The 26,340-nt window shown below is 45.0% G+C and overlaps 1 protein-coding gene across 12 annotated transcripts in view; it reads left to right on the forward strand.

Moving 5' to 3' along the window:
- The window catches only part of LOC113905683 (F-actin-monooxygenase MICAL2), a 244,589-nt gene that overhangs the window by 53,209 nt on the left and 165,040 nt on the right, over positions 1–26,340 (forward strand). The gene's annotated exons all lie outside the window — the stretch shown is intronic.

Here is a 26,340-nt window from a genome sequence, read left to right on the forward strand (position 1 = left end):
GGTTGTGTTTTATTGTTTGACTCAGCTGAAGGTTGCCTTTGTCTGTATATGCACAGCGTATCTTGGTTGGGGGCTTCTATCCTATCGTAGTGGTCTCAGCAATTCTTCTTATGTGCTTTCCGAGGCACAGAAAATAAAGGTGTCAACTTGAAAAATATTCCTAACCTAAAGGCTGAGAGCTATGCTTTATTTGGTAGGGACTTTTAGGATTTTTCAGGAGACAGCATCTCAAGTAGGAGAGAATTGCTCCAACGAGGTGAGGAGAGGATCCAGGTTATATGGAAGTTTTGCAACAAAGAGCAGATAGTCTGAATATCAAGATTATTGCTAAATAAATCCAGATACCCCAAGTTAAGGAAATCAGTGCTTCTCTGTGCATGGGAAGATGCAAGAGTCTGGGCTTACAGAAATCATTCCTTTCATAGGCACCTCAGCTCTCTGGGGCCAGTGTCCTGTTTTTATATCCTGAGTTCCTCAGGGCTCACTGTAGGGAGTGGCTGCAGTCCTGTAGCTGCTAGATGGCAGGTATTCTGCTCCTTTCTGAGTGCCCTTAAGGCTCACCAGCTGGCATTGGAGGGCTGCAGTTGAGGATGACTTGTCACATCCTTGTTTATTGATACGGCAGGAAATATTCCACTCATCAAAGGCATGCTTGATGTTATCCTGTTTCTGCTATTACTACTACCACTACTTCTAGGAGCCATTATTTACCAAGTAGCTTCTCTGGGCCAGGCCCGTATGAGGTCTCATTGAATAGTACGGTAGTCCTTCGGGTCACTTGAGAGATATGGAACCTGCAAAGTCAGTCTCACTTAAGGCCACACAACAAAAAGGCAACCTCAATCTCTCTGATTTTAGGGCTTATGCCCTGAAGTCCCTGCAGAGACATAATTAGAGTTGTGCTCCTCTGGGAATAAACATTTGAGAAAGATCCCCTGACTTTAATTGGCTAAGAAATAGGTCTTTGGTATTTATTACTGTTTTCTCCCTCTCTTTCTCTTCCTCTTCACATCTCTGCATTCTCTACCACCCTGTCCCCTTCCTCTGCTCAGGATCACATGTAGGTGACATTGCTCTGAAAGCTCTGCATCGCCCATCCCCAAATGGGCAGCCAGAAGTCAAGACTTCCCTGGGGGCAGTCAGCCCTGGGCACTGGTCCAGGCTGTATGTTTAGGTTAAAAGCAAGCATGCTGTATTTAGACCTCACAGGAGGTAGCTCAGCCAGAGCCCTTGGAATTCTAGTTGGTGCCAATCCTAGACAAGAGGATTGAACTCTCCATAGAGATCAGAACTGTTGTGTTTTTGTTTTGGTGATGCGGAGCTGTTGAGTCCACCGTGGGATACAGCCACTTTCCTTTGCCCTGGGGAAGACAGCTGCCAAGCTCCTCTGAGCCTGGGACACACAGACTGTGCAGGGTATAGGAGAGCATTTTGTCAGGCGAAGCAGGAGTCATTTTGGCCCAGAGCATACTAGCCATCCAGGAAGGGCTTGACCATAACCTGCTAAGCTCCAGCCTGACCCAAGGAGAGGAAAGCTTTAAAGAAAGAAGAGGGGGGGCCAGTATCCTAAGTGCTACCCCTGCCCAGCACCTGCTTTCTAGCTGTTGTAGCTTCATGGTTCATGGCTCACTGGGCAGCTCTTCAGAGTTCTAGGAGTGGGAAGCTTTTAACTTACAAAGCATCACCCTTTTCAGTAACCGTATATAGTGGTTTCCTTTTTCAAAGGTCCTATGGAAGTTAGGTGGCTAGAGTGCAATATGTTTTCTCAAGGAAGATTTTCAGAGCTCTTATTGTATCAGAAAATGCATCACCCCATACACCCAACAGTTCCTAGCTATTGGGGACTCTCTCGGGGATCTGAGGACAGATCTTCAGAGGGAGTCAGCCAGCAGAGGGATGGAATGAAGGGATGACCACCGGGAAGGTGTCCTTCCAAAAATCACTGGCTGGTTGCCTAGCTTGCCTGGCCAGCCCCTGTTTTACAAGCTTTGATGGCTTGAAGTGGAGGAGTCTATACATCTCGTGGTTGGCAGGTCATCAGTGATGTCTAAGATATTAAAACAAAGGGAAAGGACTCATGTCTTTCCTTAGTGATGCTGAGTAAGAGTGGTTCTTGTGCAGGAATTTTTACACCTTTCTCAGGAGGAGGAACAAAGACATCAAATGTGGTGGCCCATCTCATAAAAGCTACTTGTTTCCTGAATTGTAGAAGACCTATTGGAAAATGTACTCAGTGTACAGAAAAAAGAATTCAAACAAAATATTGCCATTCTTCAGTTTTGTTTGTGATATTTGAAATTACTAAAATTTAAAATCAATTACTGGACTGTGGAAATAAAGAAAAATGGTTGTGACTATTAGGCGAATTTATTCGCACATTTCAGAAACTCAAACTAACCTGAACATAACAGGGAGATGATTAACTCACGTGAGCAGGAAGGTCCAGACACTCAAAGTGTCTGGACACTTTCCTACCCTCTCTTCTTCCATCTAAATATCTCTTAGATATTTTGCTCTGTCTTGGCTCCATTCTTCCCTCCTGCAAACATGTTTTCTCCATGTTGCTAGCCTCTTATTCATATCTTTATAGCTCTGGGACTCAAAAGACCTTTGTCTTCCTGCTCAATATGGAAAATAAAATCTCAGGCAAGGATTTCAGTTAGCTCACTTTTGGGCCAGTTGTTGAGGCCAAAACCAAGGGAGCTGACCGCTGTCTTTGGCAGCTCTTTTAAGCATCACAGGATTCACATGAGGGGAGGAACAGGTCCTCAGGGATGGGGATGGGAGATAGACAAATACTAGGTGTCCCCTACATGACGAGCAACTGCTTGTTTGCATCCTAGGTATGGCCCAGGCCTCTTCATGTTGGATTCACGTGGGTAATGGCAATGATAGGTGATGTTCACTCGAAGAGCCTGGGTCTCCTGGTTGTGAGTCAAGCAGAACACAGAACATGGTCTTCCCTCTCTTCCAACATGAACAGACACTGTCTTGCTCACACATCTCACTTAGGTTTATCCCTTGGTGTAGTAGCTGATGCTGAGCATTAACAAAACAACGAGTGATGGGCATTAGCATGCTTGTGGTCATCATTAATGCTAAGCCATGTGTCACAGATGTGTCAGGTACCAGGCATATAGCCAAGCTCCTGCTTAGTCACAGGTAGAGTGGGAATGAATGAACTGCAGCCAGAACTCCCACCTTTGCCCTGATGTGGATGTATCTCAGCACCATATGGGGTGGATCTAGGCCTCAGTGATTCACAAGCATTAATCAGCCCCTACCAGGTGCTGTAAGCTCTTCATGCCAGCAGGAGTTTGTGTGTGTGTGTGTGTGCATGTGTGCGTGTACACGTGCACGTGTGTGTGTGCACATGCATGCACTAGTGGTGATGGCAGGGGAAGACTGGTGACCAGGGTCTGTCTGGAGAAGACGACCTCTGGTTCATATGCCGGGGATAGGGAGGAGGACCTGCAAGGTCCATAGAGCAGTAGTTTAGGTGCCAGTTGCATAATCTAACTTGGGGTTATTGTTCATTATTGATTATTACTTATGAGGGTTTAGCCAAGCACTTAATAATTCTTTCCCTGGGTGTGATCTGTTTGGATAAGAAATAAGCGAACCAAGGAGCAGGCCAAAGAAACTCTTTCAGGGCTGATTTTGGCTGAGTTAGGGTAGTACCCAGATCAAATGCCACATCTGATTGTGCTGTTCCTGGGGAAGACAGCCCCCAAGAAAGTAAAATACATAATTTGGCCTGGGAGTTACTATTGCCACAAAGTCATTGAGTCTGGTCATTTATTTTATATATACTTTTAATGCTAGAAGGAAGTTGAAAGAATGTTGTATACAATCTCTGCATTTGACAGATGACAAACCAGGAGGCCCAGGAAGCTGAAGCTGTCTGGTTGAAGCTAGTGGGTGGCGTTGCCAGGGTTTGGATTCTATCTGTTGGATTGCTCGTATAGTGTTTTGTTTATTCATTCATTAGGTATTTCCTGTATCCTACACCTTAGTATGTGTTTGACAGAGGAGATTGTTTGAAACAGTAGTAAGAAATGGTTCTCACTTGAGCTTTCTATAGAGGGGATAGAAATGTCACCATTTCGGTATTTACTCACTTATTTAATCATTTTTGAGGTAAATGATTATTAAGCAGCTGCTATGTGCCAGGTACTTATCTAGGCACCAGTCAGTCACTTAAGAGCTCTTTGTCTTTGGGCAACTTACCTAATTCCTTATTCTCAGTAGCAGCCTCTGTAAGATGAGGACAATGATGCTTCTTCCTTCATGGAATTTTTGTGAATATTGAATAAAGTAATCTTTGAAAAGTGTCTAGAACTCTGCCTAGTACTTGGTAAATGATCAGCTAGTGTTTAGCCATTAATATCATTATTAATATCCTAAGTGATATGAGAGAGTTGTGTACACTGTACTGCAGGACTATAGAAGAGCAAGTGATTGGAGTAGTCTGGGAATGCTTCCTGGAAGAAGAGAAATGATTTAGGGTTTGACAGATGAGTAGGAGTTTGCCTGGCTTTATTGAAGGAAGAGCGCAAGGGAACATAAGGCAGAGAAACATATTCTGGGAAGAGTGGGTTGCTCATGTAATGGGAATGAAGATGTGCATGGGGAGAGGGAAGAGGAAGGGGAGAGCGTGAGAGCAGGATGGATGAATGGCAGGAGACCAGAAGGCCTCCTGGGGCCAGGCTCAGACAGAGGATTTGGAGGATCACTGAGGATGTGTCCCTGATCCCAATCCAGGGTTCCTGCTCCCACCTTCCAGGGGGTGGCTTGGTAATCACAGGTAACCAGTTCAGACCAGAAGGCATTTGTACATCACTGCCATAAAAACACGTTTGCAGGAAATGACTCACAGGCTCCTGTCACCAGCAGCCACAGGGCCAGCCTATATAATGAAAACTTGGATTATCCTGTGAGAAGGAAATGTCTGTATTTTGGGTCACACCATGCCTTCTGCTCTTGAACATGACCTTTGCCCGTCTTTGTGTCTGCACTGACTCCCCGGTGGTGGGTAACCCCTGCCTGAGTAATGCTTGCAGCCCAGCTCATTACAGCGTGGTTCCCTAGCTGCCTGAGCAGAGCACAGTAGAAGCAGGGAAGGGGGGAAGGAGAGGTGAAGCTCGGAGGGAAGGCTGCTATCTCGCAGCCTAGATAAGCCTATCTGACATTCCCCACTTCTGAAATCACCCACCAGGGCCCTCAAAGCCTGGCTCCGCTGCACCGCTCTGCCTAATACAGGCAGTTGCAGGCATAACCGACAGAGTAGAGGATGGCCCCTGCACTGTGACCTTCTGTGCTGTGTGTACAGTGCTTAGTCGCTCAGTCATGTCTGACTCTTTGCGACACCATGGATGGTAGCCTCCCAGGCTCCTCTGTCCATGGGATTCTCCAGGCAAGAATACTGGAGTGGGTTACCATGCCCTCTTCCAGGGGATCTTCCCAACCCAGGGATCGAACCCAGGTCTCCCGTATTGCAGGCGTATTCTTCATTGTCTGAGCCACCAGGAAAGTGCTAGTTGAACAGAAAGCTTCCATAAACTCTGTATCTGTCCACTTACCTGCCAATGGACTATGGCACTGCCCAAGTAGGCAAGTCTGCAAGCCTAGACTGCCAATCGAGTTCTGTGAATCACTACACTTGTCACCATGAAGTGTGACATGCACAAAGTGCACCTCACGAAGTGTGTGGAGTTTGCCTGAGTGCATGCATTGAACATGCTATGTGAGACTGAGGAAGTCAATTATCCCAACAATATTAAACTGAGATGAAAAAATTCTTTTTTGGCTGTCTTCATAGGAAGTGGTTAGTCTGGGTTCACTGTGGTTCATTTTACAAATACATTTATAATTAAAGAGTTCTTTGTCTATTTAAGAACCATCTAATTCGTTTTCTTTAACTAAAAAAGAAATGCAGGACTTCCCTGGTGGTCCAGTGGTTAAGAATCCTCCTGCCAGTGCAGGGGACACAGGTTCGATCCTTGGTCCAGGAGGATGTCACAGAGCAACTAAGCGTGTGCACCTGAACTACCGAGCCCATGAGTATCTCGTCCTGTTGCATGCTCTGCAACAAGAGAAGCCATCGTGATAAGCCCAGGCGCCACAACCAGAGAGTACCCCCCACTTGCTGCAACTAGAGAAAGCCTGCTTGCAGCAACAAAGACTGAGTGCAGATGAAAGTTAATTACATTTTAAAAAAATACATGCTCATGATAAAAAAAATTTAATTCAAGCAGGACAAGACAAGAAAATATACCGGGAAAGGAAATGCCTTTGCCCAGGCCCCCAGGTCTTCTCCCTAGAGGCAACCAGTATGCCATTTCCCACGCGCCCTTCCTCAAAGTCTCCATCTGTGTGTGTTCGCATGCATCGCCCTTCTTCTTATTTAATGGGAAGCTTTTTTTTTTAACATATTTGTTGTGTACCTTTTTTTTCACTCAAAAAAAAAACATATCTTGGAGATTGTTTTACATCAGTACATGGGGACTCTAACCCTTTTATTACTTTCATGGCTTTTTATGGCTTCCCATTTTATGGCTCCATCACAGTTTACTTAACTGCTTAGGTTGTTTCCAGCCTATTGCCATCTTAAACAGTGCAGTACACTTCCTCATATGGACTTTGTATGCACATGAAAGTTTGTCTGTGGGATACACTGTGAGAATTTCAGAGTCCTAGGGTGTGTGCATTGCATTGACAATGTTATAGGCATTGTCAAGTTCTCGTCCATGGAGGTTCTTGCAGTAGACACTCCCAATAGCGCAGGAGAGTGATAAGAAGGGCCCTGATTGAAAAGGGAGCCACAGTGGGATGTTGCCTACTTGGATTTCTTCGGCTTGGTTGAGTGGGTATTGTGATGGACACCCTCTGAATCCTGGAGTCTGGGCTGGGTGGTCTTGAATGGGACCACTGCCACCCCCGTAACAATCACAATGATTTCATTACTGTTACATCCAGCATTTGCATAGTGCTTCACAGTTTCATACACATGACTTCATTAAGAAATTCGCTTTGTAAAAGGTGACTGTTCTTTCAAAGAAGAATGAATACAAGAATATGCTTTCCTCTTCAGAATTTCATCACATATTGGGAGATTTTACAGCCTTGATCCATGGAGGGTCTGTACTCTTTGTGCTGAGCAGCGGCACCCTCCTGGCCTAGCTAACTTGTTCTCTTTATGATTCAGTTTAAGCTAGTATCACCTCCAGGGAGCCTGCCCTGACCTCCTTTCTCCATTTCCTTTCTCTTATTTCATCCCCAATTGAGTTTGGTGCTTCCACAGGCTCCCAACTCTGGCCCTATCACTATCTTGCCGATCAGTGTCCCTCACTGACTGCTTTTTGGCTTCTCACCACTGTGGGCTCCCTGAGGACAGGAACCAAGACTGGCTCCTCTTTGGGTCTAAAGCACAGCATAGGGCTTGACACAGGGAGGGTGCTCAGGGACTAAATGAACGAACTGTGTAGCTCAAGAGGCTTCTTTCTGCAGTAGTACAAATAGCATACTGGGGGCTCCCCAATGACTCAGCAGGTAACGAATCCTCCTGCAATGCAGGAGACATGGGAGACTCAAGTTCGATCCCTGGGTTGGAAAGATCCCCTGGAGGAGGAAATGGCAACCCACTCCAGTATTCTTGCCTGAAAAATCCCATGGACAGAGGAGCCTGGTGAGCTACAGTCCATGGAGTCTCAAAGAGTTGGACACGACTGAGCACTCATACACAAATAGCATGCTATTAACATACAGTTCTCTCTGTAGAGCTGTACTGGATGAGTCCCAGTATATTTCCAAGCCCTGATTGTGGGTTTACAGAAGCCAGGACTGGCCAATCCCTTATTTTCTTATTCAAACATCTGTCCAGATTTGCATCTGAGCACCCTCTCCCAGGGGTGTGTGATGAGGACCATAGCCTTGTCGGTACCTTGACTAGCATCTGGCTGTTCATGGAGCTTTCAAGGAGGATGGGGAAATTAGCCAGCAGGCTTGTTAGACTGAAGGGCTGGGTCTCTTTTTTTCTTGGCGAAAAAAGAAAAACCTCTCACAGTTCCTGGCCCACCCAGGGTTGCACAAGGCCTTAGGGAGTCTCTGGCCAGGATTATCCAAATTAATGTGTACCACTGGGCAAGGTAAGAGGAAGCCATGAAGCAGTTTCATGCTCTGTTTCCCAGACTGGAAGGTGTCCCCTGGCTTCCCTCCTTCCTGCTCACTGGAGGCACTTGCTCAGCTTTGCTTTTCTTCATAATAAAAATATCTTGGAGATAAATATATTCCATGGCAAGGGATTTGTCCACTTAAGTGTGAATATATCTGTCTAACTCTTATCAACTAGATGGGGTGCCAGGCTGAATTCAGCCTTCCTGCCTTAGGGCAGGTCCAGGGCAATTCATACTCCCTCTGAATCAGAAATAATTGCACTCAACTGCAGACTCAGCTGCAGTGACTTTAAATAAATAGGAGCTTATTTTTTAACCAGCTGTCAGGAGAAAGATAGTGACTGAAAATTCAATGGCTATATTCTCGGTGATTCTCTGAGCCAGTGCTGTCCAATAGAAATATAATGAGCTACATATGTGATTAAAAATGTTCTAGTATCCACATTTTAAAGAGTATGAAGAAATGGTGAAGTTTATTTTAATAATATATTTCACTTAATATATCCACTATATTATTATTTCAGCATGTAGTCAATATAAAACTTTATTGCTGAGATATTTTTAAAATTCTTTTTTTGGTATTAAGTCTCTGAAATCCTGTGTGTTTTACAGCTCCGCTCAATTCAGACTAGCCACAGCTGAAATGCTCAATAGCCTATGTGACTAATGGCTGTTGAACTGGATGGTGCAGCTCTAGGCTTTTCCTCATACTTGTCACCTTGTAGTTGCAAGGTAGCTGCTGCTGTATATCCAGCCATCATGTCTGCTTTTGAGGCAGGAAGAAGGTAGAAGGGACTGCTGTGGCTGCATACACTGCTTTATCACATAGACAAAAGTGTTTCCAGAAACCCTTCTATTAATAAAATGTAAGTTCCATGGGGGCAGGAGTTTTTGTCTGCATAGTTTCTGCTGATTTTCCAGCACCTACAATAGTAAGTAATGAATAGTACATATTTGTCACAGACTGAGTTCTGCAAAAGCAGATGCTTAGAAGGTATTCAGAGTGCAAGACGTTCATTAGTAATCAATACCTGTGAAAGGAATGCGGGAGAGAAGCAGGATTGGGCAGAAGTCGAACTGTACAAGAGAACACATGCCTGCGGGTTCAGGCAGCTGAATCTTTTCTTGCTTGGCCTTTCAGCCAGTGAGTTTTGCAGGAGACAGGATTGGGAGGCCACGAATATCAACTGATATAGGAGGTCAGCCATGAGCTACCAGCCCTCTCTATGACATGCTCAACACGTACACCAATACGAATAGTGTGTTTTAGAACATGTGTAGTTATAGACTTGTATACTTAAGGGTTGGAAAGCAGAGACATTACTCTGCTGACAAAGGTCTGTATAGTCAAAGCTATGGTCTTCCCAGTGTTCACGTACGACTGTGAGAGCTGGACCATAAAGAAGGCAGAATGCCAAAGAACTGATGCCTCGAACTGTGGTGCTGGAGAGACTACTAAAAGTCCCTTGGACAGCAAGGAGATCAAACCAGTCAGTCTTAAGGGAGATCAACCCTGTATAATCCCTGGAAGGACTGATGCTGAAGCTAAAGCTCCAGTATTTTGGTCATATGATGCTAACAGACAACTCATTGGAAAACTCCCTGGTGCTGGGAAAGATTGAGGGCAGAAGGAGAAGAGGGCGTCAGAGGATGCGATGGCTGTATAGCATCACCAATGCAATGAATATGAACTTGGGCAAACTCCAGGAGATGTTGAGGGACAGGGAGGCCTGGCGCACTGCAGTCCATGAGGTCTCAAAGAGTCAGACATGACTGGGTGACTGAACAACAACAATAATACTTAAGGGGAGTAAGTTACAAATTTAATAGTATATACATGAATAGCATATAGTATATACAGTACATATATAGTATATACATGAATATATTATGTATTAAATTATATTACATAAAAAACTATTTACCTTAAACTTTTATGCAGTATCTTGGGAAGAAAACCCAACTGTGTTCTAACTACAGAGCCTTCAACAGTACAGAACATGTTTCACTGCCACCTGGCATACCCTGCACCCCCTCCTATGCATCACAGCCTTAAGAGATATAAATACAGGGTAGCAAACTTCACCAGCGGTTTGTCCATGGGGGTTCAGCAGTGAGAGGACTTTATTCTCAGACCTTTCTCCAGGGAGAACTGTCTAAATTTGAGGAACATACCTGGAAAAATTCTCTATGTCCAAATCTGTAGAAGTCCAGGAAAGTTTCTTCGCCCCTTCTAGTTAGCAAGCCAGTGGTTACCATATAGCTGTGCATTGTTCTCTCTGCCATAAAGCATTCTCTTCCGTTTCCTCCTTCTCTCTCATTCTCTGTTTCCATCTCTGTCTCTGTCTTTGATTCCTCATGTTTACCTTTTTGACTGTGGTAAAAGATGTACAACATAAAATTTGTCATTTTGATCATTTTAAATATGTGAATCTGTGGCATTATATTCTCAATGTTATACAACCATCGCCATTTTCTACTTCCAAAATTTTTCACTGCCCCAGATAGAATCTCTGAACTCTTCAGCAATAACTTTCTACTACCCGCTTCCCCTTAGCCCTTGGTAACCTCTAATCTACTTTCTGTCTCTATACATTTTCCTATTCTTGGTATTTATGTAAGTAGAATCATGTAATATTTGTCTTTTTGTATCTGGCTTATTTCACTTAGCATAATATTTTCAAGGTTCAGCCAAGTGGTACCAAGTATCAGAACTTTAATCCTTCTTTTTCCAACTTTAGTAATATCTTTTATTTAATCCAACTTATAAAAATATTCTAAAATGTCTCTATAAAAGTTATTAATAGGATATTTTAGATTTTTGTACTATGACCTTGAACTCTGGTGTATATTTACTTTACTAACATATCTCAGTTTGGATGCTAAATTTTAATCAGAAGTACTTAATCCATATTTAGATTTCATAATATTTACAGTTAAAAAAGTAGATTGACGTGTGCGAGTTATTTCAATCGTACTTTGTTTTCCAGTAACTGAATTGAGTTTGGGTTTATTTTTTAACTGTGGTAAAATACATGACGTTAATTTTACTATTTTAATCATTTCTCAGTTTACAGCATTTACGTAGTCAAGCAGCCAGTACACCATTCATCTCTCAAATATTTTTCATCATCTCAGACTAAAACTCTACATATTAAATAATAATTTCCATCTCTCCTCTCTCCCCAACCCCTGGCACTTCCATTCTACTTTCTGTCTCCTCAATTTGGCTACTCTGGGTGCCTTATATAAATGGAATCATACATATTTGTCCTTTTCTGACTGACGGAGAAGGTGATGGCACCCCACTCCAGTACTCTTGCCTGGAAAATCCCATGGATGGAGGAGCCTGGTAGGCTGTAGTCCATGGGATCGCTGAGAGTCGGACATGATTGAGCGACTGCACTTTCACTTTTCACTTTCATACATTGGAGAAGGAAATGGCAACCCACTCCAGTGTTCTTGCCTGGAGAATCCCAGGGATGAGGGAGCCTGGTGGCTGCCATCTATGGGGTCGCATAGAGTTGGAACGACTGAAGTGGCTTAGCAGCAGCAGTATTTTACTTAGCATAATGTCCTCAGGGTTTATGCACGTTGTAGCACGTGTCAGAATTTCTTTCCTTTTCAAGGCAGAATAATATTTTGTTATATGCACATACTACACTTTGTTTATCCATTCATCCCTCGATGGACACTTGCGTTGCTTCCCCCTTTCACCTATTGTGAATGCTGCTGCCATGAACCTTGGCATACAGAATCAGCTCAAGTTCCTGTTCCCAGTTCTTTGGGGCATATACCTAGGAGCAGAACTACTAGGTTGTATGGTAATTCCGTGTTTAACTTTTTGAGTGCATGTGTGCAAGCATGCTCAATCACTCAGTCATGTCCAACTCTTTGTGACCTCATAGACTGTAGCCCGCCAGACTCCTCTATCCATTGGATTTTCCAGGCAAGAGTACGAAAGCGGGTTGCCATTTCCTACTCCAAGGGATCTTCCTGGCCCAGGGGTTGAACCCATGTCTTCTGCATTGGCAGGCAGATTCTTTACCACTGTGCCACATGGGAAGCCTACTTAACTTTTTGAGGAACCACCAAACTATTTCTTCTTACTCTTATTTTAAAATTGCCATCCCTGAGTTAAAAATTGCACATTTATTAATTCATTCAAAAAACCATTTGAAATGCCTGCTACATGCCAGGCATCAGGGTTACAGCAGTAAAGAGAACAGATAAAATCCCTGTCCTCGTGGAGTTTACGTTCTTCTCTGAGAAAGACAGACAACAAATAAATATATGTGACCCGAGTGTGCACACATGTGTGCCTGTGTTGGTGGTGGTAAATGCTATAGAGAAAGAACAAGGTGAGGGCGATGTGGGTGCCCTGAGTAGAGGTGGGTTGCTGTTTTATATCGGATGTGCTGGGAAGGCTTCTGTGTGATGGTAACATTTAAGCAGAGACCTGAAGGAAGTGCGCCTGTGGCTCTTAGAGGAAACAGAGTTCTAAACAAAGGGAACAAGTGACGCTGACAAGCAAATGTGCTCAGCGTATTCTCAAAATAACAGGGAGACCTTTGTGACTAGAAAGAGAGGCTGATGTGGTCAGACACAGGTCCAGGAAGGGAATGAGGTGAGGAGATCCAGATTGCATGGACCTTGTAAAACCCCTGGAGGTGGATGAACAGAGTCACATGATCCTCATGGAAGGACTTGTGAAACCCTGGAGATGAAGAAAGCGAGGTGGACTAGAGTCTCTCTCTCTGTGAATAACAGCTAGCTCAGGCCCAAGGAATTTATTGCATCCTTTTTCCATCCTATCTTAGAAGAGCTGTCTGCTCTTTCATTACAGACCAGCACATCAGGGACAGGCTGGGACCAGTCTTGCTGCCCAGGTGAGGGCAGACTTGGTGATACTTTGCCAACAAAGGTCCATATAGTCAAAGCTGTGGTTTTTTCAGTAGTTATGTATGGATGTGAGAGTTGGACCATAAAGAAGATTGAGTGCCGAATAATTGATGTCTTTTAACTGTGGTGCAGAAGACTCTTGAGAGTCTCTTGGACTGCAAGGAGATCAAACCAGTCAATCCTAAAGGAAATCAAATCCTCTGATGAATATTCATCAGAAGGACTAATGCTGAAGCTGAAACTCCAATTCTTTGGCCACCTGATGCGAAGAGCCAACTCATTAGAAAAGGCCCTGACAATGCTGTAGACTGAAGGTGGGAGGAGAAGCGACAACAGAGGACGAGGTGGCTGGATGGCATCATCGACTCAATGACCATGAACTTGAGCGAGCTCCGGGAGATGGTGAAGGACAGGGAAGCCTAGTGTGCTGCAGTCCCTGGGGTTGCAAAGAGTTGGACACAACTGAGCAACTGAACAATAATTGAATAGTCTTCCTGGAACGGAAAAAAATCCTCCTGAACATCCACAGCAACTAACACTATCCCCGGAAGGAGTAGATTCATTAATTTAGTCTTTCCTCACTCATTTAGTGATTGCTGAGTACTACTCCTCAGGCACCGGAGAGGAGAGGTGAAGACAGCAGAGAAGGCCCCTGCAATTGTGCAGCTTCCTGTCTGGTCCATGGGAGAACAGAAGTACACAAAAACAATCTTATCACCTCTTCTTAAGAAGGCCATAAATAGGGCATTATGATAGAGAGAAGCAGGAAGGGTAATTGATTCTAGACAGCGTATTGTTGTTCAGTCGCTAAGTCGTGTCCTACTGTTTGTGACCCCATGGGCTGCAACATGCCAGGCTTCCCTGTCCTCCACTATCTCCTGGAGTTTGCTCAAGTTCATGTCCATTGAGTTGGTGATGCCATCCAACCATCTCTTCTTATCTCAAGACAAGGTATTATAGGTGACATTTAAGCTTAGATCTCCAAGGAGGAAGCAGCTAGCTGGCAAAGAGCTGGCTATTCAGAAAGGGCAACAAGTGCAAAGGCCCTGAGCTGAGAAAGCTCTTGGCCAGCTGGAAGAGGCAGCAAGGCAGCCAAGAGGGGGCTGGAGGGGAGAGAGTGGAGGGGAGTGTGGTAGGAGGTAAGGTTGGGGGTTAGGTGGACAGTAGACAGATCACTGAAAGGCCTTTCATGTAGTCCATTCTAACAAGTTTAGGTTTTATTTTCTCCTTGAAAACCAGCTCCACTGCTTGCTAAGTAGTGTGACCTCACCTCTTGGAGCCTCTATTTGTTCATCTGTGAAATGGGAATAATAATAGTTATGTCCTAGGACTGGGGTGACGATTATAAACCAAATGAACATGAAGCACTTAAGTGCCTGGTAGCTGTTAATTGCCTCCTCTCCTTCTCAAAACTATCCTATTGGATTTGTGACACAATTTTTCAGACACATTTTTTAAAGTCATCCTCATGCTCTCCTTTCCTGGAGTACATGCTCAGTCTCCTCCAAGGGCTTGTCTCTGACACCTGCTTCTGCTGGGTGTGCTTCCCAAGGGAAATCTCAGTTACATTCATCAGTCACCCCTCCCTCCCCCATGAGGGCGACTCTCTACTTTTGTATCTCTGGCCCTACATGTCTCTTGAGCCCCATGAGTCCACTTAGGTAACTTAAGACATCTTCAGGATGTCCCTTGGGCACCCTTAAACCCCATTGACCTATCTTCTTTCTGAAACCTGTTTCTCGCCTCCTTTTTCTCTAAATCTTGAAGGCTCAAAACCATACCAACATCCTGGATTCCTGTCTGCTTTCTGCTATCAGTTGTCAGGTTCTGCACCTTCCTTTGCAATTTTTTTCATAATTGTCCCCTTCTATTTCCACTGACAACACTTTGGTGGGGGTAGCAATCTCTTACCCAAGTAATGGGATTTGTGTGCTCGAAGTCTCTTTTGCCTTTTCTTCCCATCCAGACCAGCTGCCGACCCCCACAGAATTATCCTTCCAAAGCACGGCTCTGACTGTGGCTCTCTGCTCACATTCACAGCTCCCCACTGCCTTGCACTGCAGTTTCCCCTCCAGCCTGGCCTGGTGTCCTGTTTGGTCAACCTGTCTCCTACTTCATATTCCAAAACTCCCTTCTCACATGCCCATGTTGGCTATATTCCCTCCTTGCTCTCAGCCTCATGTCCCCCCTGCCTCTGGCCAGCTTTTGAGCACTTCAGTCCAGCCTACGGGGCACTCCCTTCTCAGAGACTTTGGTCTCTGTGACTCCAGCAGCTTCTTCCTCCCACCTTCCCCTTGGCAACCCATCCCCATGGCCACACCTTGGAGTTTGCTTCACCTAAATCCTCCTTTGAAAAGCTCCTCTCTAACCACAGCTCTGAGCGGTTGCTTTTCTCACCGTGTTACTCTCTCAAAATCTGCTGCTAACCTGCCATCCTTTCTTTTCTGCCCATTTGTCAGCCTCCCCTGACCTTCACTTTCTTACTCACTCTGGAGCCTGTGCTCTGTCTTTGCAGCCATGTTCGGCAGCTTCTCAAAGCCATGACTTTAGGCCAGCCTCGCCTTGGGATCTGACTCTCACTCTGCCCCATCCACAAAGCAGAGCCTGACCAGCTGATCTTGATAGCAAGTTGTGAGAACTCAGTTCTGAGCATCTTTGTGCTGCCAGGACAGTGTTTTAAGGAAGTCTAGCCAGTTTCTATCCAAGTTGTCCCTAGCCTTTATCGCCTTCTCTACCCTTCAGTCCCTTACCTTTAAGCAGCTGTCCTACTTCTCAGGAAAACTGGTATCATCAGCTCTGTTTCTTCTTTTCTTTTTCTCAACCTAATTTCTGGGCAAGATAATCTCTATACTCCTTGCTCCCTGGCTTCACCTTCCTCTCATTCCCAACCTGCTGTAACCTGACTTCATTCTACTGTGCCAGTAGAGATGTCTTTTTTTTTTTGGTGTCATGGGGTCCTCAGAGTTATCCAAGACCATGGCTGCCTTTGCATCCTTGTCTGCTTGGCCTCTTTCTGACACTGGACATGGCAGATCATTATCTCCCTGAAACTCCTCTCCTGAGAGAGGCACCTAAGTGTAGCCCATGAGCTCTGGTTCTTGAGGGAAGGGAAAATATAGGTTATGCTTCTTTACAAGGAATTGTAAACCTGAGTATTGACAGGTCCAAACTCTCCCTGTTTTTTCATATTTTTTGGCAAGAAGGCTTTCTGTAAAGAGCACATCATTGACCTTTTTCTGCTGCTGAGCTCAGCAACAGGTGAGTGGCATGGATTTATGATGCTCTCTGGTGCTGCAGGAGCCTCTTGCCTTTTACCCTTATAGATTTACTCCAGGGCTCCAGATCATATCAAATGACACCGTTCACTAGAATTTAGCCATACATCACAACACTACAAAGCTTTTCCACTTGCAAAGCAATTTTGCATCCAGTATCTCGTTGGATTCTGACAATAACTCTAGGGGGGCAAGCAGGGCTGGCATCATCAACTGTACTTTACAGATGAGGAAACTAAGGCTTAATTGGGATAAAGGACGTACCTAGAATTTCACAGGGATAAATGTAAGAATGCAAGAATGTTCAAAACCAGCAGGCCCAGATATTGTTGCCAGTTGTTTGAGGACTTCAATACAGATAGACAGTGACCCTCAGAAAGATATAAAATCAATTGTGTCTCCAACCACATAATTTCTTCAATGCCTAGTATTGGGTGTTAAGGATACAATGATGGCTCAGATATTCTTTCTTTTATTTTCAAAAGAAATTTTACCTGAAACATTTAAGGTAGACAGCAGCATTACTTAGTATTTATGAATTTATGATTTTAGAACTTCACATTTTAATGTTTGCTTATTAAAAGGGTCTCAGTTAGTTTGCTTATACCATGAAAGCTCTTTTGATGGATGTATTAGTTTGAAATTCAGCATTAAGTATGGTGGTGTTGTTCAGTTGCTCAGTCCTTGTCAACTCTTTGTGACCCCATGGACTGTAGCACACCAGGCTTCCCTGTCCTTCACCATCTCCCGGAGCTTGCTCAAACTCATGTCCATTGGATCGGTGAGACCATCCAATCATCTTGTCCTCTGGTGTCCCTTCTCCTCCTGCCCTCAATCTTTCCCAGCATCAGGGTCTTTTCTAATGAATTGGCTCTTCACATCAGGTTGCTGAGCTTCAGCTTCAGCATCAGTCCTTCTAATGAATATACAGGATTGATTTCCTTTAGGATTGACTGGTTTGACCTTGCAATCCAAGAGACTCTCAAGAGCCTCCTCCAACACCACAGCTCAAAAGCATCAATTCTTCAGCATTCAATCTTTTTTATGGTCCAACTCTCACATCCGTACATGACTACTGGAAAAACCTTAAGTGTGGTACTCACAGCCTTATATCAGATTTAGCATCTAATTTATTTTGTCTTATTTACACAGATTTAAAATAGGGTTTCAAGTAAAATAATTTTTTAACAGCTTGTTTTGCAATCTCTCCAATCATAGTAATCCAGAAACTTGACATATAATAGGTAGATACATCCAATTTGCTTTAAGATTCAACTTTGAAACTGAAAATTTCTAATCTGTAGAATGAAGGTAATATTTACCCTATTCAAAGACTTGTAAATAGGAAATGGTTTACCATAACAGGGGGCTGCAACCTTGTAAACCTTCAGCAAATGGCCACTGTTACTGTTCTGCCCTACAGCTTTAAGGGAAGGGTTGACACTGTCCCACATGCTAAGGATTCATAGCAGTGTTTGTGTGGTATGGGTTTTGTTTGTTTTTTGTGGTTGCATCCTTTTTCTCTCTTTTTTCTTAGAGCAGTTTTTGGTTCACAGCAAAATTGAAGGAAAGGCATAGAGATTTCCCGTATACTCCCTACACCCACACATGCATAGCCTCCCACGATCAGTAGTCATCCAAAGTGACTATGACGTCATAGCACCCAAAGTCTGTAGTTTTCCTTAGGGTTCATTCACAGTGTTATAGACTCTATGGGTTTGGGCAAACATGTACAGTTGTGTATCTCTTTACTGCCCTAAAATTTCTCAGTGCTCCATCCATTCTTCCTGCCTTTTCACCCTACCCCCATGACTCTCCTGGCAACCACTAATCTTTTTTACTGTCGTCATAGTTTTTTGACATTTGTTTTCAGAAGGTCTTATAGTTGGAATCACATAGTAGGTAGCCTTTTAACACTGGCTTCTTTCACTTAGTGATATGCATTTAAGGTGCCTACATACCTTTTCACAGCTTGATAGTTCACTTCCTTTTAGTGCTGAATAATACTCCATTGTCTGGATGTACCTCAGTTTATTATGTACCATTCACGTACTGAAGAACATCTTATTTACTTCCAATAAGTAATTTGGATATTACTTATAATAAATAAAATAAGTAATTTATTTACTTATTCCACTTCATTTGCAGTGATGAAAAAACTGCTATAAATATTCATATGCAGGTTTTTAGACATAAACTTTCTTCTTCTTTGAGTAAATACCAAGGAGCTTGATTGCAGGATTGTATGGTTAAGAGTGTGTTCAGTTTTGTAAGAAACTGATAAACTGTCTTTCAACGTGGCTGTACCCTTTTTTGTTCATTCCCATCAGCAGTGAATGAGCGTTCCTATTGCTCCACATGCTCACCAGCATTTGATGTTGTCAGCATTCTGGATTTTGGCCATTCTGATAGACATGTGTTTGCAATTCCCTGATGACATATGAGGTGGAACATCTTTTCATGTGCTTGTTTTCCTTCTGTACTGTTATGAGGTTTTTTAATCTTTAGGAATCTGTGAACTTGGAAGGCAGGGGCGGGGGAATTCTTATTTTCACTAACCTCTAACTGAAATGTAGCATTTCTCCCATTTGCGAGTGTGGTACCTGTGCTTTGTCACCCATAGAAATCACAGATATTTTCGTTTATCCTTACAGTTGTAGATATCTCAACCTCTGGTTTATACATCACTATTTGGAAATTATTTAAGGCCTTAGAACTGCAGCTAAGTCTAAGGTCATCATTATTTAATAACATATTATGAGATATGTTAAGTGTGTTAACATTTTATTTCATGCATTTAAAGATTGAGAAAGTTTTCATAAACTTCAATGGGTTGCCAAAGTAACCCAGGGCACAGACATGGTCAAGGGCCTCTCGGCCGATGTCACAGACCTGGGAACCAGGGACCAAGAGCTGTGTGAGGCCTGCCTGTGCGCAGCCAGTGCGGGGAGGGTATGCTGGGAAGAGCCTGGGGCAGGACCTGAGTCAAATCTCTGCTCCTTCATTTAGTTTACAACCCTGGGCCAATTACTTGAGTGGTTTGATTCCCAATGTCCTTATCTGCAAAGCAGCGATATTAACACACACTTTACTGGCTTTAACAGGCAAAGAATCATTTCTGGCACATTGGAAGTCTTCAAGAACGTCAGTTCCCCTCTCCTTTCCTCCTCGCTCTGTTTCCTCTTGTGTGACATAAGAGGTCTCAGTAGAAGTCTTCTCTGAGTTCTCTCTTAAATTTGTTGTTATCCTGAATCTTACAATCAAGGCAAACCAGGTGGTCCATTGCTGTGGAATTGGAGCTGGTGTCTTCGTGCCCCTGGCACTGCCAGTCTCCATTCCTGGAGCAGCAGGGAGTACCAGCATCCTTGGACTTTTCCCGCCCTTCCGCTCTCCACCTGGGCTTTTCCTGGCTCCCCTCCAGGCTGAGCTCATGGGTTGGGAATGCGTAGGCCGAGCTGCTCCCTGAGTGCCTGAGAGAGGGCCGTTGGTGTAACATGTTCTAAGAGCGTTCTCTCCACCTCATGTCTGGGACAGCTGATAGCAGACCTGGGAAACCCATTAATCAACATCCTCAGTGGCTCAGCAGACCCCACTCTCCCTGCTTGGCCATCTGTTGTTTCAAGCTGGCTGTTCTTAGATGGAAAAAATGTAGCCTATTGTTGTCTTGGTGAGAAGGTGCTAAGGTGACAAAATGCTTCTCTGTACAGGAAGTTAGGAGTATGGGGGAAGATGGCTCGATGCCATCCCGGAACCATATCCTGGTCCTTTTTTTTTCCCCTTAATTAAGCTCTGAATATAAAAAGGGTTTGTGGTTCCTGGGTTCAGATGACACGTAATTGTGGGTTTTTTTCTTTCCATTGTTGAACTGCCCTGGGCCTTGGAACCATGTTCTATTCCAATTCAGTTTTCAGAATAGGTGAAAACCTGTGGTATACCTGGCTAATTGCTGCGCTATTCCTTAAGACAATTGCTAGAGTCTTGGCCCAGTGGGCAGCCATTTGGAGCACAGCCGGGGAGGATCATCATCCCTACTCTGCATGTTCGCCTCCCAGTCCCAGACCCGATATGGAGCCTCCACTCCAGTTCTGAGCCCAGAACTAACCTCTGCTCTGCCTCGGCCTGCAAGAGAATTGAAATGGAGTTTCTGAGACTGAGCTGAGCCAGTCTCACGTGTCTTGTCCCTTAAATATCACTGGGAAGACGCTGGCTGGGGACTGTTGAAGTGAGAGGGACCTTCCTGCCCCGGCACATAGGAGAGTTAGGTGTACCAAGGGCTCCACTGAGATAGACAGCCCTCCAGGCTCTCACTTCTTTAAGCCAAGAAGTGAGGCAGTGGTGTGCGTGTGGTGCTGTGCCTGGACAGCCTGGTCTTTGAGTTCAGACCAACCTAGGTTTGCATCTCAGTTTTAGCTGTGTGACCTTTGGTATCTTACTTAACCTCTCTGGCCCTCCATTTCCTCAGTTGTAAACTGGGGGCAATAATAGTACTCAGGTCACAGGGTGACTGTGAGACCTACATAAATTAATACATGTAGAGCACTTAGAGTAAGGTTATTGCCTTGGTCATTATTACTGTTTGTCAGGGTGAACGGGATCTAGACAGTGGGGACGTTTATCCCTGGCTGCCTCCCTGCCCTGGGCGCTGCTGCTTGTTCACCCTTCCCCCAGTGGTTAAGTGTGGGTGTCTGTGTCCCAGAGGAGGGAGGGCTCCACTATGGACCCTAACCACTGGCCTTATAGCCCATCGAGACTGCAGAGTTGGTGATCCTGGCTTCTCAGAAATTCCAGCCCAGGAGTGGTGAACTAGGGACGGTGCCAGCCTGCAGTCTGTCTGCAGGGCACCTAGCTCCTAAGTGTCCTGCCCTATTGTCTGTCTCAGAGAATGTCTGATATTTGGGTTTTGTGATAAAATTGGCCTCTCTGAGAGGTTTCGCAAATAGATTCCAGACGTTGTAGTAAACCAAGCCTTTCTGTATTTTTACCAACACAAGAACGAGCTTGGGGGAATGACTTCACAGATTGCTCTCATCAGTCTGCTGGGGAAGGAGGGCTGGGGTGGTGTTCACTTTGGTAGTTAACAGCAACAATGGTAACTAACCCATAGTAGGTTAGTTGAATTCTGCCATCAAGCCTTAGGGGTTGATGAGGTTATTTCCCATCTCTCAGCCTCTAGGTGCTCAGATCCTCTCCAGTTTGCTGAGTCTCCTGAATCTCACTGCCTTACGAGTTCACATAGCAGGAGGGGAGGATGCAAGGCTTTACATAGTCTAGAGAGTCATCAGAAGACTAATGTCCTTAGGAAGGGCTCCCCACCTACCACCCGCAAGGCACCTCCTGTTTATACAAGGCTCACAGCAGTGATTAGCTTCTGTTGAATGCATACATATACCTGGGGTCAGGATGGCAGTGTTCTAGAGGCTGGAGATAAAGCAGTGAGCACTCGAGAAATGGTAACTGCTAGAATAAAAACCATTGCTATTATCATGTGCTATAGAGAACAGTGAAGAAATAGCCTCACTTCCCTGGTTCAAGAGAACAGTCCCACGTTGCCCACATCCTTTCCCTCTTGTTCTAAGCCTCTCATGCCTCTTTTCCATCCAGATGACAGAGGCTGGTCATCTCTGAACCTCCCACTGCTGTGCTGGCCAGGGCGGGGGGCAGGGCTGGGGTCTGAGCCTCCTGGCAGCTCTCTGATGTGTGCAAGTGTTACAGGCACTAATTCCACGGATGAGCACATTGAGGCCAGAGGAGACCAGGGCACCAAAGTGCAGGAGCGCTGGTGGTCTCAGTGCTAGTTCTTAGTGTTCTTGACTGCACGGCCATGCTCAGCTCTCCCTGGGGAGGCCGAGAGGCTGGCCCAGCCCATAGAGTGTGTCTAAAGGAGAAGCTGTGGGACACCTGAGAGCCTGGGAGAGACTGGCACAACACCCCACTTCCCTGACAGGCTTCCTCTAAACTGCTTCAACCCCGGCTGCTTGCACCCCAACCCCCACCTATGGTCATGTTTCTAAAACACCACCAAAGACTTGGACATTCTGTACCTTCTTCAGGGTATCCCAGGTGCCCCCAAGGCACATGGTGGGTGCTTAGCACAGGAGCCCGGGAACTAGAAGGTGGACCCAGTGGCTCTGAGTGGGGCCCCAGTTCCTGGCACTGTTAGGGGTTTCCTTTCTTCTTTACTTAGGAGGGAAGTGGAAGTCCTCAAGCTAGCAGCAGGGGGAGGCTCTCCTTTATGGGATTAACTGGGGTCTGCACTTCTGCTGGAAACTGTGGCAAGCAGTGAAGAGGTCTCAAGTGCTTACAAACTGGGTTTTGAAAAACAGACAAGACCTTACCTACAACAGAGTTGAAGCAGAAGTTAGACATGGCTTTTTGGAAGATGGGATGGGGGTGGGAGGTGTTCAGTTGAATAAGAACTCTGAGACTAGAAAGAACACTGTAGGTAGGTCCATAAGTTTGTCTGGAGGACGATGTAATCAGAAACACCTAGTCACCTCTACCAGTTGTTTATAATAACAAGTATCATTTGTAAAAATGCTTTATAATTTATAAAACTCTTTTCACATGTACAGCATGTGTATGTAAATACTATATGTAATCTTCCCCTTTAAGGTTATTGAACATACACACACCTTTCTGCCTGTTACATAGTGGAAAGAACCCAGGTTGCCTTGCAGTCTCTGGGCCTTGGTTTACCCATCTGCAAAATGAAGGTGACAGCCTCGATTGGGAACTTTGGTATAGGGATGTGCCTCTCACCAGTTCGGTGCTATGTTGGAATGTGGAGAACAGGAGCTGGTTGGCTCTGAGAGTGCTAGGCATTTAGGGGTGCCTGGTACAGTTGGTGGGAACCTGGGCATCAGCTAAGGGATGTTCTCTTCTGGAGCTGCCCACTCAGAAGGGGGCATCTGCCCCTTCCTAGAGGCAGACAGGAGAGGCTCAGGACCCAGGGTCCATGGGCAGCTGGCCTGTGTACCCAGGCACTCTTCTACATCTTCAAGGTGATCTGATGGGGTCCGTAAGAATCCACTGCCATAGGGATTCTCAGCAGGTGGAGCCACTCAGGGGTGAGCGGTGATACTCCTCAGAGAATGTGAGAGACCAGTGATGACCAATGCACAACCCTGACTGCGAGAGTAGAGATGGACAGCACTTCCCTGCCCTCCACCCGAGGCTGGAGCAGGGGTATCAACTCTGCCATCCCCTTTTGCTCTCCTCCACAGCCAGGGCGGGGCTGAGGGGTGGGGGGCGGAATCCAGGTCCCCTGGTTCCTTTGTTTGTATCCCTCTGTCCCATTCCTGCTCCATTTATCTTCTTCCTTCCTCTCTTTAATCCTATGGAGCTGTTTGCTTTATCATTGTAAAGAGTTTTTTGTTTCTTGTTCCATGTATGAAACATTGATGAGCTAGCTGTTTTCATATTCAAGGAGGGACCATCTCTAAATCTTATTTTTGAATTATGTGCTTCAGGTTTTTTTAATTTTTTTCTTTAAATAATTAGTGGTGCATCCTAGCCCTGGCCCTTTCCAGCAGTGTGGTCCTGTGTCTCCGTCCATACAGTGGGGATGGTAATGCTCCTCTCAGAACAGCAGTGGCCTATTGAGTGAATAAATGAAGTCTAGACAGCCACGAGCCCTCAGTCCTTCCATTTGAATTGCCCCCAAAGATACGTTGATCACTACTGAGTGGTTCCAGGCAAGCGCCTTGGTTTTTCTGCATCTGACTGATGACTGACTCAGACGCTGTGGTTTAGAGGGCTTTGTTTCAGCGGTTACTTGGGCTGGAATCAGCCCTGCGTCAGCAGCTGCTGGTAGAGGTGACTGGGCGTTTCCAATTACAGATGAGTCGTCTGCCTCCCTGGAAGCTAGTAACTCCCATTGTCCGCGTGGGTGGGCGTCCCAGGACCCTCTCTCAGGTTTCCCTTCCACCTCTCTTAAACAGGTGCCTGCCTCCACTCCCACTTGCCCTACCCATCCCATGGAGTAGGTGGGTTGCTGGTGGGCAGGGACAGTTCTCAGAGGCGAAAGGAAAAGCTTGAGCTGCCAGCATCTACATTATGCCCTCTGACCACCGTTCAGTGTTGCCCTTGGTCCCTCTGTCTCCACCGTTCATAAATGTGGGTGAGGGAGCCTCTTCTTTCCTCTAGATCTGTGCTGTCCAGCATGGGGTGCCACTAGCCACATGGCTTGGGCACTTGAAATGTGCCAAGTCTGAACTGAAATGTGCTCTAAGTGTAAAATATGCACCTGATTTCAAAGACTGAATATGGAAAGAAAAAAAAATTATATAATAACTTATTATTGCTTTTTGTATGAATGACATATTGAACTAAATTACAGTATTAAAATTAATTTTATCTTTTTCAAAAAAAGTGTGGCTGCCTGAAAATTTAAAATTACATGCATGGCTTACATTATATTTCTGTTGCAGTGGTTCTTAACTGGTGGCGATTTTGCCTCCTCTCTAATTATTTAGCAATATTTAGAGACATTTTTGATTGTCATGCTCAGGGGGAAGGGGGATCTAGCTGGGAGAGGCCAGGAATGCTGCTAAACAACCTGCAATTCACAGGACAGGTCCCCACCCCCAACGATAAAATAAATGATGTAGCCCACATGTCCATCGTACCAAAGTCCAGAAACCCAGTTCTACTGGACACTCTCACTTTGGATGATGTAGTCTTTTCTTATGGGCAATGACTCCAAAGTCACAGGCCCTGTGGCCTAACAGCATAAATTGCTGGAGTTAGAGACCTGAGACTCTGACCATTTCTGAGTATCCGTTTCCTAATCTGTAAAATAGGCATAAGAATATCTGTTTTACAAGTTTCTCAGTTCAGTTCAGTTCAGTTGCTCAGTCGTGTCCGACTCTGCAACCCCATGAATCGCAGCACGCCAGGCCTCCCTGTCCATCACCAATTCCCAGAGTTCACTCAGACTCACGTCCATCGACTCAGTGATGCCATCCGGCCATCTCATCCTCTGTCGTCCCCTTCTCCTCCTGCCCCCAATCCCTCCCAGCATCAGAGTCTTTTCCAATGAGTCAACTCTTCGCATGAGGTGGCCAAAGTACTGCAGTTTCAGCTTTAACATCATTCCTTCCAAAGAAATCCCAGGGCTGATCTTCAGAATGGACTGGTTGGATCTCCTTGCAGTCCAAGGGACTCTCAAGAGTCTTCTCCAACACCACAGTTCAAAATCATCAATTAAATGAGATTGACTTGTACCATACCTGATATTTAGTAAACCTCCACCAAATAGAAGTTATTATTGTCATTAAAAAAAACATGTATCTTTTACTCTCTGTATCAACTATCGGGATTTCTACATGCCTTCCGGATTTTTCTGTGATACCTGACATTCAAAAGCTTGAAAACTAAATTTGTAATTTCACCCTTCCTCTTCTCTCCCACTCCCTAAATGTATTCTACTTTATGACTTTCAGTCTTAGCTCACAGTGGCACCACCCTCCCAGTCTTAGAATCTGAGTCAGTTTCACTTCCTCCTTCTACCCCCTCACCCTAATTTTTAATTTGTTAACCTCTTTGGTGAAAGAGGAGAGTGAAAAAGTTGGCTTAAAGCTCAACATTCAGAAAACGAAGATCATGGCATCTGGTCCCATCACTTCATGGGCAATAGATGGGGAAACAGTGTCAGACTTTATTTTTCTGGGCTCCAAAATCACTGCAGATGGTGACTGCAGCCATGAAATTAAAAGATGCTTACTCCTTGGAAGGAAAGTTATGACCAACCTAGACAGCATATTCAAAAGCAGAGACATTACTTTGCCAACAAAGGTCCATCTAGTCAAGGCTATGGTTTTTCCAGTAGTCATGTATGGATGTGAGAGTTGGACTGTGAAGAAAGCTGAGTGCCGAAGAATTGATGCTTTTGAACTGTGGTGTTGGAGAAGACTCTTGAGAGTCCCTTGGACTGCAAGGAGAACCAACCAGTCCATTCTAAAGGAGATCAGTCCTGGGTGTTCTTTGGA

The sequence above is a fragment of the Bos indicus x Bos taurus genome, chromosome 15, assembly GCF_003369695.1.
Source record: "Bos indicus x Bos taurus breed Angus x Brahman F1 hybrid chromosome 15, Bos_hybrid_MaternalHap_v2.0, whole genome shotgun sequence".
NCBI lineage: Eukaryota > Metazoa > Chordata > Mammalia > Artiodactyla > Bovidae > Bos > Bos indicus x Bos taurus.